The following is a 10181-nucleotide window of genomic DNA, read 5'->3' as shown; positions in this document are numbered from 1 at the left end:
TTTCAAGTAAATAAAATTGTAAAACGTTAAAAAAGAATTAAAAAAAACTGTCAAATATTAAAAATGAATTCTTTAAAAAATAAATAATTCAGTCTTTTGAATAATAGGGGTAATATTCCACAGTATTAAATAATGCTAAAGTTTTAATGACAACATAACTATTTAAAAAAAAAAAAAAAATTTTTTTTTTTCAATTACTGTTGTATGGGTCATAAAACAATGATGTCCACTGTTCAATCTTTTCATGATTTTCTCCGACACAATCCCACAGAATCTCAGAGCGTGAAAAGGATCTAGTCCGTATGAAATTGTCAATTCTTCGCAGCAATATCTTACCAAATGGGTTTAAAGCAAAATTGGTCCGTTTTAAAACCAATTTGACCACTGGTTCTTTATCATCAATATGAATTCGTTCGCGTTCTTTATTTAATAGACGAAAAGTAAGGTTACAATATGAACCAGAAGGAATTATTTGATATACTTTCACCCCCGGAATTAATGAATATAACCAACCTCTGGCATCTCGTGGTATTTTGATCTCGATATCAGTAGACACTATTTCCTCGCTCTTTTTCCCAAGGGTGTAATTACCATTAGGAAAAATCTGTACGACATTTTCAAAAACTTTTGGCTCCGTCCCAAAGAATGGTTCTTTCACTTTGTATAGTATTATGCGTCGATCTTTTTCCATCATAATAAGATTAGGTGGAAATGTTGAAACGTCCAATACCGTTGTATGCAGCAAGGTTATATTTTTCAAGTCGTGGGAGCTCCAAAAAATTCTGATGAGCTGAGATGCACAAGACTCGGCACTTGGTTTTAGCTTACAACGTTTAAAAAAAAAAAATATTGGATAACGTGTTGCTCTTAAAAATCCTCTTCCAAAGAAAACTCGTGACTCTTTGAGAGCACTCCACACTTTTGATACTCTCCCACCCGCTTTTCAAAAAAATTGGTCTTTCCCTCCAAACTGATATTTTCCATAAAATCAAATGGATTTTCCTTTTTGTAAAACTTGTCACATCCCAAGTCCACCAACAAACGATCTGCTACAAACTCAATGTATTGATTCATCAATGTGCAATTCATCCCAATGAGGCTGACTGGTAGAGCTTCTGTTAAAAATTTTTGCTCGATGGACACTGCATCTGTTATGATTTGCAAAATTTCTTCTTGTGTAGGTTTCTCTTGCAAATACTTGTTGAACAAGAGGCACGCAAAATCACAGTGCCATCCCTCGTCTCGACTGATGAGCTCGTTGCTAAAGGATAAACCAGGTAAAAGACCACGCTTTTTTTATCCAAAAGATGGCTGCAAAAGACCCGGAGAAAAAAATTCCCTCCACGGCCGCAAATGCTACCAGACGATGGGCAAAGGAGGGATGCCGTATCCAGTTCAATGCCCAATCGGCTTTTGCTTTCACGCAGGGCATTTCTTCAATGGCGTGAAATAATGTATTTTTTTCTTTGGGATCCCGAACGAGTGTCTCAATCAATTCGCTGTACATTTCTGAATGAATATTTTCCATGGCAATTTGAAATCCGTAAAAACATCTGGCTTCCGTGATTTGTACTTCTGTCGCAAAGCGCTCCACCAAATTTTCCACGACGATACTATCGCTTGCCGCAAAAAACGCCAACACATGTGAGAGGAAATGACGCTCATCAGGTTTTAAATTATCCCAATCTGCTAAATCTTTGGATAAATCCACCTCTCCTACTGTCCAAAAAGAGGCTTGAGCTTTTTTGTACATGTCCCAAATGTCTGGGTATTCTATCGGGAATGTCACGAAGCGATCCGGATTGGGTTCCAGTAGCGGTTCTACATACAAGAAAGGTTTGCGTGACTTTGGGACTAGTTTTAAAAGATTAAAAACAAAATCTTTGTGGTTTCTAATGACTTCCGTTGCCACTAAAATGTTGAATTCGTTAAAATTTTCAGTATCCCAAAAATCCACGTCTCGATATTGATAGAAATTTGGATCCAAATCCTTCAGCACATCCAATTTTTTGCGCTCAGCCTCTTGAAAAAAATTGTTGTAGGTTTCGAGTGTATCGTATCGCTCCAATTCAAACTTGCGCCCTCTTTTTCTCATTCTTTTGTATCCCGCTTCAACAGCTTTCGGTGATCCAGCAATGGATGAACCATAATCCAAAATGAGTACGTGATCTACACCCAAATGCTTCAAACGCTTCCTGTAATATCTTTCCAAAGGTCTCCAATCCAATAGACCGTCTGAAAATTGAATACAAGATAGCAAGGGACACCTGGAAGTGATGATGGTCCAGTTGGATGCGCAGGTTTTTTGCAGGGTGGATACCTTTGCTTGCAGTCGAGCAGCAAAATTTTCCAAGACCAAGTAATTGCGTAACGTGTCATTGTTTGAGTCGTGAAAGAAATCTGGGTCAGTCTCTATCATGTCGACACAATCATCTATGTAACCATCAACCGTTGGATAAGAAAAAATTTTCATAACAGTAGTTTTGCCGATGCCTACAAAGGAGGCTTGAATCTCTACAAGTATTTTGACCATGTCCGTCAGCAGTAATAATTTGATTCAAGCAAGAAGCCACATTTTAAATAATCCAAAAAAAAAAATATTTTTTTTTTTACACATTGTTACTATTCAATAATTTCATCACTTGCTCTTGACCAACTTGTTGCCAATTTTCTTCACAAGACACATAGACTTGACCCAACTCATTTAAAATTTCTGTCGTTACTTTTCTAACGTCGGTAAAATATTCCGCATTTCTATGTAAAAATGTTTCGGCCCACACTTTGACTCGATGTGTTTGCATCGCAATTTCATCGTTGAGCATGAGGCTCTGCAATTCCCGAGTGTACAGTTGCAACAATGCCAAAAAAACGACGCAGCCTGAATCCGTTCCACCCAAACTACTTAGTTCGGGTTTGTTATCCAACCATTTATACATTTCACGTACAGATCGAGCGTGTGAGCGATAGTCGCGACGCATGCTATTTGGATGTATCATTGCCAACAAGTAAGTTTTCAAATCTTTTGATTCCAGTCCGTCAAACCCGTCTACTGCCAATAAACGATACATGTCACGGTTGCCCACGTCATGACTTGTTGTATTTTGACTTAACCACTGTTTGAACAATACGCACCAATCCGTTTCATCAGAGGGCAAGAGCTTTAAATTTTTTCTCCTTACGCCTTTTGAGAGTATCGTCACCAATTCTTCGCGAACCAATCCATCTTGAAAATCTTCCAAATCATTGTCAATATGTAACCATTTAGCGACTTGCTTCAACACATCCCATCGATGTTTTCGAATCGTTTGCCGTCCCAGAAAACAGTGACGCGCCACTTCTTGGTGCAACAACCTCTTCAAAATGTTATGAGAGGAGCCAGTCTCGAAAGGTTTCTGGTGAAAGTGTTTTAAATGGTTTGTGCTCTAGCCAAATTTTGTTGATAATCCAGGTTGGCGCAACAACCGTTTGTGTGTCATAGGTTTTTTGAAAGAGCTTTTGAACGATTCTGGATGAGACATCTTGGGCAATGCGTCCGAAATGATTCAATTCTCTTTGAACAAAAATATCTGCGTATTCCACTCGAACACAAAGTCTGGTAAATTGTTTAATAAACCACACCAATGGTTTGTTTCGTAAAGACAAATGGCGTTGCAAGTCTTGTTCAACGTTAAAGTTTTTGGTTGTCTTCATCAAAATGACGTATTTGCAAGTATCGGGAGACACGGCTGATCTCGTATTCACCAGCTTTGCATTATGCCATTGATCAAATGATGTTTCCATGAAAAAAGACAACGATGCAGCGTAGTGGCAGAAGGTTTACAGTGGATCAAATCAATGACATTCGAGAAAGAGTAAAAACTTTGAGACATGTAGATGAAATGGCTCTATTGGTGCATTTGTTGCTCGAAACTAAACTAAAACTGAATGATTTGTTGACTTGGTTCAACACGGATAAAACCAAACGTATGGAATTTTTGAAAATGCATCCAGAGTGTATGGCCAACTATGCTCGCGCACCCAGACTCTTTCCTAAAACACACCAAGAGTACTTGAAGCAATGGAGTAGAAAATGCCTCGAGTGGTACGGTGTTCAAAGGGCAACGTTTGAAATGTTAAAACGTTCAATATCGTGCTATACTGCAAGCTGATGAGTTGTCAGAGCTTTAGAAAATTCTCATGCGTTTAAAGTATCAAGACTCACCGCCTGCCTTTAACAGACAACTTAAAAAAAAAAAAAAAAATTTTTTTTTTTTTACAAGGTTATTGACGTTTAAGCTTCAGCCAATATTGTATAAGGTTGAGAGAGCTTCAAAAAATTCTAAAGTTGAGACCTTCAATAAATTTTAAAGTTGGGAGTTTTAAGAAATTCTAAAGTTGCGAGAAGAAGTTGCAAATTCTAAATTTGTGTGAAAAGATGACAACATGGATTTATAAACATTTTTTTATTTTTTTTCACAAGCGTAATACAAAATTATTTTCATAATAATAATAATAATATATATTAAATGCGAGCATACTACAAAAATAAACACTCACATTCGATGTGGGATCGGTTCCATTCCCAAATGCAAAAATTTTGAAATGCCTTTCGTCACGGCAATCCACCTGTGACATTCTGCCCTCGAGCAATATAGACACCTGCTCGAGTCTATGGTGGCATCTGGTTTCAATACCACCGCTTTTAGTTCCTTGGCTGGATGAAAGGGGGGTAGCCTCGCCAATACTTCACCCCATTTTGATTTGGTGATGGCGTCCGTGTGGATCAAAAAACGGACCCGCATGTCGTAGAGTTTCTCCAACAGGAGCTGAGGGCGCATGGGTCCATCCATGACGTGATATATGTAACCGTTGGTCAAGGTGTGTCCGTCTTTTCGAATGCACAGCACGGCAAAGGTCTGTGAATGCCGCCCTGTATAATGAGTCTTTCGCCTGCGTTCGTAGCCGTCTCGACGATAGTTATGACTCGTCTCCTCGAAGGCTGGCGTGGGAGAGTGAGAACGCACGTCGTTGAAGGTGCTGGGCTTGGCAGGTGGGGCAGACGTTTCGACAGTCTTCGAGGCCTTAGAGTCCACGGGTGTCTGGCTCGAGGTGCTGGACTTGGCAGGTGGGGCAGACGTTTTGACAGTCCTCGAGGCCTTAGAGTCCACGGGTGTCTGGCTCGAGGTGTTAGAGTCTACGGGTGGAACAGAGTGACTGCTTGAATTCTGGGGAGGTCTTGAGATGCCACTGGTGGGAAGCCTGGGCCAGGAGATGGGAGATTTCAATCTTTTGGGTGGATTGGAGAGGCGAGGTGGAGAGGTGGAGATTCGCTTCTCTCGGGATCGATAGTCAGAGGCCGAGACCAAGGGTATTCTGGCAGGATGAGCTTGAGAGGGGGCCACTTGGACGATGGAGCGTGGAGTGGGTTTCAGTGTGTTGGCAGGTGGTGAGGCCACAGGTATGGGTGGTGACAAGGGTTCAAAGAGCTGAGGCTCAGGTGTGGTAGGCATCGGAGAAATCAGCTTCGTCTGGCCAATATCCATAGAAGTGGGTGTCGGAGGTGATGGAGGAGGCGCCGACTGGAAATTCAATTCGGTCAAATCGTCTTCGTCAGAGGAGGAAGACGATGAGTCAAAGTCCGAAGAGTCAGCCATGGTTAGAAGAGCAGAGAGAACTGGCAAAGGCAAAGTACTGGCTCTGAATGATCTGAAGGCTCAACCTTATATACTGCTCAGGCAGGAAGTGTCACAGGATGTTTTGAAAGAACGATAATTTTTTTTTCACGGGAAGAGAGCCAAGAATGGATGGAGAGCCGATTGGGATTCGTGGGTGTCCTTTCCAAAGTGGTCTGGATCAGTTGTAGAGGCTGCGGATGATTTAAAAGATTTCAAACTTTAAACAACGTTGAAAAATGTTTAGATGGGAATGGCACGACGTCAACACTGGTCCAAACTTGAGCAATCTGTGTGAGCTCTGGAAAATCTGGACGAGCTGAGAGTATCGACTCGATGCTCGACTTAAATATCAAACGTTCAAAAAATGCAAACGTTCAAAAAAAAAAATTTTTTTTTTATACTCATCAGACAGGATGTGGGCGAGCTCCAAATTTTCCTGTGACGCAGTCGAAATGTTTAAAATTCTCCTCGCCACCGGATGCATTTCCCGCAATACATCCTGTTTTTTTAGCATTACCAGGAAGTGAAAGAGTTTAAGCACTCGACGATAAGGTGCAAAAATATCCGGTAGGACGAACGTCACGTCCTGTGTGTGAGGAAAAGCGAGTGCGTCGAGGGAAATGGGCTTCCTGTGAAGACAGATAAAGTATATTTTGAGACTAGAGCATCCTGTCAGACGGGATGTGTGTCAGAGGAAAACGGATGTAGTGGTGCTCAAAGCTCACCTTAAATGTACAACGTTAAAATTCTAACCTTGATTAAATTCTAAAGTGGCAAGTCCCAAGAAATTCTAAGTTGAGAGTTGGAGGGCTTTAAGAAATTCTGACGGGTATGAGATTATAAGACTAAACGCCTGGCTTTAAAAAAAAAAAAATTTTTTTTTTTTTTTTTTTACGTTGTCGTGTAACACGTAGCCCGTCTAAAGTGTTGAGAGGATTTTTAATTTTTTTCATCATTCAACTTTGCAAGTTGTGAGAGCTTCAAAAAAATCAGATTCTAAACATTTTGTTACATTACTCCAAACGAAATAAAGCAAAGATGAATCTTCCGAGGTACAGCACGTTGTATAGCAATTTTCATGGTTATACGGAAGCCAAAAATGAAGGAGATTTGATTGTGTTAAATTTTGCAGATGCGAAATTTGATCCTTGGTCCGTGTTGCATTTGTATCGATACGATACCATCTGTAGAAATACAACAAAACCTTTCGCTCAAGCACTCAAAGTGTTTTTCAATACAGAAGATACCATCACTGTCATGTGCCAAAATAATACTTGGAGCGCTCTCTTGGGTAATTCCAAGACCATTATGCCTATGCCCGAGGAATCTGCTACATTTCAAATGTATGCCACCCCTTACTTTGTAAGCGATCCCGCTCTTGTCGCCGAATACATGCGAGGAATATCTCATCAAGCGTCAGATATTATATTTTCTTACAAAAACTGCGTTGTCTATTTGGATAAGGAGGATTTACCGTATCCCGGTGGAAACTATTTTGGAAATTGCAGACCGTGTACTAATGCCATGTATCGCATTTGCATTTTGAGTAAGGAACCATCCCAACACGTATTGTCAGTTGCTGAAGAATGGCGCAGCAAACAGAATCTGGGTATTGAAACTCGATTGTATTTGACCAAAGATAAAATTACAGATGCAAAATTGATTCCCTTTCAAGTTGTTGAAAGACCTTATTTACCAGAAGAGAGGGCTGTCGGAACCGGGGCGATACAAAAACCTTATCATACAAGACACCTTATCATACAAGACATTTTAAATTCGTATCACCGTAATCATGTCGTCACTCTCCAAGGAAAACCTTCAGATGACGTTTTGCAGCGATTGGGCGTTATTGTGGAATGGCCATTTCGCATTACGTATGAAGGAACGCGAGCCCATTCACAGGAACCCAAGGAATTTGTGGCGTTATCTGTAAATGGTCAATTGCCTAAACGTATTTTGTACGTCCGATATCCATATGACGTGTATACAGAATTTCATGAAGTTCCCACCACCGCGTGGACACCCATTTATTATGTCCCGACATTTTTAAAATTACCACCCAATACAGAAAAAGTGAGCGTAGACTCGACGGTGCTGGGATACGCGTACAATGGAGGATTTTTCTGTTTTAGCTTCCCGATTTTGGAGGGACACCCTGCGTTAGAATCGCAACGAGGCATTCAATACATTTTTCAAACTGCGACACTCACGGATGAATTTCAAGTGATGGAATCGTTTCGATTTGATCACGTACACGCAGTCATCAAAGGTATTCAAAAGGGTGTAGCGTATCCATCGTGGTGCCTCACAAAATCCGACACTGTACTTCCTTCCAAAGTTCAAATGCCAAAGTTGGTGATGGAGTGGTTGAATTTGTTTCGGCACAACAAAAGCAATTTTGTCGATGTCAAAATGGTTCCAATGGCGTTAACATTAGTTCAGCACAAAGTTTGCTTTCAAACAAAAATTACACCCCCTCATAAAAAGGAGGGCTACGTGTACATGTTGAGTGATGACGACATTGAGCTGCAGATGGGTCAAAACGAGACAAATTACATCAACAGTAATCGTGTATCTAGAGGAGATGAAAAGACTTTTGAGGAACAGAGTACATGTGTGATAAGTTGATTTTCAAGTCGAGCGAGTTTCAAGAAATTCTAAAGTTGAGGTCTTGACGAAATTCTAAAGTTGTGAGTTTAGAGAAATTCTAAAGTTGCGAGTTGAGGGCTTGAAGAAATTGTGACGGTTCTGAGATTTTCAAGACTCAACGCGTGGCTTTAACAAACAACGTAAAAAAAAAAAAAAATTTTTTTTTTTTTACAATGTTAATTTCTTATTTTTCAAAAGACGATGAGGTGCAACAATTAGATGGGTATGATTCCTGGTTCCTTTCAGCAAAAAATCCACAGCCACCCAATTCAAATGAGGGTTGATTAGCAAAACCAAAAAGTATAACAATTCCAATCGAGTCACTTCATAGAGCATTGTATTTTCTCTCGCCCAGGTTTTGGCCAAGTCTTCAATGATTGTGACAATTTCATCCCTTCGTGAACATTGAATGGCCATTTCCCCATTAAATCGAATGTCTAATTTGACAAAAAGAGGTTGATTAATTAAAAAATACAAGTATCCGCAATCATTTTTGTTTTTCAAAAGATGTTCGATATACGTCTTGACCATTTGCTGTACCGTAGGACATTTGACCAGCTCTAGTGTTATTCTTTTGGTAAATGGTTGCATTGTTTTACATGTTGGGATTTCTTTCTCAATGTCCATCTTGTGTCGTTTGCGCATGAGCTGAATCAATTGATCGTTTGGTAAATCCAATTGTCTCAGCTGTGGAATCATATCGCTCTTGTCTTTTTATAAATTTTCCACGCTATCCACAACACTATAAGCGCTGTCGTGATTCCCGCTGCCCAATAGAGTAACGGTACCAAATAAGCCACCCAATTCCAAGCCCCCAACGTTAAACCTTGAGCATAATGGGCCAACGCTTCTCCAATCGTGGGTCGACGGCATTCCATTTCTTGACCAGGCAAACAATTATAAAATTGACAATCGCATAATTTACAGCACGACTTTTCCTTGTCTTCGTCGAAATTTAAACAAGGATCACCTTGCACGGTTTGCGAGCAGAATGAAAGCTCATCCACTGGATCCGGTTGACAACAACTGAGGTCTTTCACTTTACACACAGAGTTTTCGGATTTTAAAAAACAACCCGAATTGGATTGAATGTAATCGTTGATGGCCGACACCCACCACAGTGGCAGCAGTGACCGCCACCAAACCTTTTTTGGTAAACACTTTGGAAATGACGCGACGCAGCGAATCATTCTTACTCACAAAAGATCGTAAGTGCTTTACATTTTTTACCGTCCCCCTAAACCCTTTGAAGCTTTTTCCAATTTTGGGGCGTTTAAACACCCATTTTTTCCAAGCGGCCATTGCTTGATTTTCAAAGTAAACAAAGTAAGGAAATGGAATCAACTGCTTGCCTTTTGAGTGGAGGAAATACCTTTTGCCCTGGACGTAAGAACAGTCACTTGAACAACCTCTTGTGCGCCAAACATTTGAAAGAATATTACGGACTCGAAATATATGCGCATTGCATAGAAAAGCCTACTTCTTATAATTTTACGGGTTGGGTTTTGAAGCCATGCGATGGAATCATTTTTAAACGAAACGAAGTCATTATCCCCGTGCAAAGTTTCATCGATAAAACGTATCGAAATAAAAATGATGCAAACACGCCAGCGCTGACTAATAAGGAAAAAACGTATTCCATGAATCACGTATTGGACAAATTTATGCGAAGAGCAACTGACAAGACTCAAGTCGTTAAAGGTGATCGGAAAACATTCGAAATGCTTCGAAATTTATCTGAAGTATCTAAAAACGTAAACCTTAACCCTAACACAGCTTGTGAACTGGATCCAGTCAACATTGGTTATATCCGATCGAAAATGACAGTATCGGAAACGTTTATTGAAAATCATGCCAACAAGGAGCATATGAATGGAA

General features: G+C 40.2%; 1 pseudogene; it reads right to left on the bottom strand.

Annotated features, from left to right (window-relative positions):
- Positions 1–767: 767 nt before the first annotated feature.
- LOC122273356 (ribonucleoside-diphosphate reductase subunit M2 B-like) lies at positions 768–2533 on the bottom strand (annotated as a pseudogene).
- Between the last annotated feature and the right edge of the window lie 7648 nt (positions 2534–10181).

Source organism: Parasteatoda tepidariorum, chromosome 8, assembly GCF_982258835.1.
Source record: "Parasteatoda tepidariorum strain Cologne lab strain chromosome 8, Ptep-v5.0, whole genome shotgun sequence".
In the NCBI taxonomy this organism is placed as follows: Eukaryota; Metazoa; Arthropoda; class Arachnida; order Araneae; family Theridiidae; genus Parasteatoda; species Parasteatoda tepidariorum.
The sequence above is the reverse complement of the archived record's forward strand: the minus strand, read 5'-3'. Positions and strand labels throughout refer to the sequence as shown.